The following is a 1,371-nucleotide window of genomic DNA, read 5'->3' on the forward strand; positions in this document are numbered from 1 at the left end:
TCTGCCAAAGGGGAAAAAAAAAAATCTTGAGATAGGGTTTGCTAAGTCATTAAATTGCGCAGGCTGGGTAGGAATTTGAGATCCTCATGCCTCAGCCTTCCACAGAGCTACGATTACAGGGGTGTGCCTTCATAATGGGTGCACAGTCATGGGGATAATCTCATATTCCAACCCAACCTGGCAATTTAGCAACTCAGTGAGACCCTGCTTAAGAAAAAAATGAAAGAAAAGACATTATGTGGCTCGGGACAAAGGTTCTGGGTTCAAAAAAAAAAAAAAAGGGCCAGGGTTATGGCTTAGTGGAGTAAGTGCTTCCCTGGCAAGCACAAGGGTCTGAGTTCAATCCCCGGGTCCGCCAAAAAAAAAAATTAAAAAATAAAAAAATTTTAAAAAAGGTTCTGGCTCTCTTCCTCGGCGCTACCTACGGAGGTGGCAGCCATCTCCCTCTTGGCACCATGGCGGCCCTCAGACCCCTCGTGAAGCCCAAGATCGTCAAAAAGAGGACCAAGAAGTTCATCCGGCACCAGTCAGACCGATATGTCAAAATTAAGCGCAACTGGCGGAAACCCAGAGGCATCGACAGCAGGGTGCAGAGGAGGTTCAAGGGCCAGATCTTGATGCCCAACATAGGTTATAGAAGTAACAAAAAGACAAAGCACATGCTGCCCAGTGGCTTCCGGAAGTTCCTGGTGCACAATGTTAAGGAGCTGGAGGTGCTGTTGATGTGCAACAAGTCTTACTGTGCAGAGATTGCTCACAATGTCTCCTCTAAGAACCGCAAGGCCATCGTGGAAAGAGCAGCCCAGCTAGCCATCCGAGTCACCAATCCCAATGCCAGGCTGCGCAGTGAAGAAAACGAGTAGACGGCCTGTGTGCATGTTTATTTGTGCTTCAGTAAATCACAAAAAATGTAAAAAAAAATAAAATAAAATAAAAAAATAAAAAAAGGTTCTAGGTTCCATCTTTAGCTAATATTTTGTTTTTTTGTTTTGTTTTTTGCAGAACCGGGGATTGAACTCAGGCCCTTGCACTTGCCAGGGAAGCGCTTATTCCTCTGAGCCATCTCCCTGGCCCCTGGGTTCCATCTTTAGGACTGGAAAAAAATTTAAGAGCATTAAGCTTTAGAGAAAAGTGATCATCTGACTTGGCTTTTCTTGTTTGTCTCGCTCTGCCCCAGGGATAAAAAGGCCTTGAGGGCTGGCGAGATAGCTCAGGGGACTCAGCGCCTGCTTAGCCAAGAGCAGGCACTGGGGTTCATCCCCAGCACCAAATGCTGCGCCGGCCCCACCCTCAAGCGAGTCCTGGATCACACAGGACTGACACCAAGCCTGGGGACACAATGCCCATTTCAGAAATTTATTTATTTGGGGG

The 1,371-nt window shown here is 46.9% G+C and overlaps 1 pseudogene; it reads left to right on the forward strand.

Moving 5' to 3' along the window:
- The first annotated feature begins 407 nt into the window (after positions 1-407).
- LOC105742413 lies at positions 408-912 on the forward strand (annotated as a pseudogene).
- The last annotated feature ends 459 nt before the right edge of the window (positions 913-1,371 follow it).

This window comes from Octodon degus, unplaced genomic scaffold (assembly GCF_000260255.1).
Source record: "Octodon degus isolate 3935 unplaced genomic scaffold, OctDeg1.0 scaffold00050, whole genome shotgun sequence".
Classification (NCBI taxonomy): Eukaryota; Metazoa; Chordata; class Mammalia; order Rodentia; family Octodontidae; genus Octodon; species Octodon degus.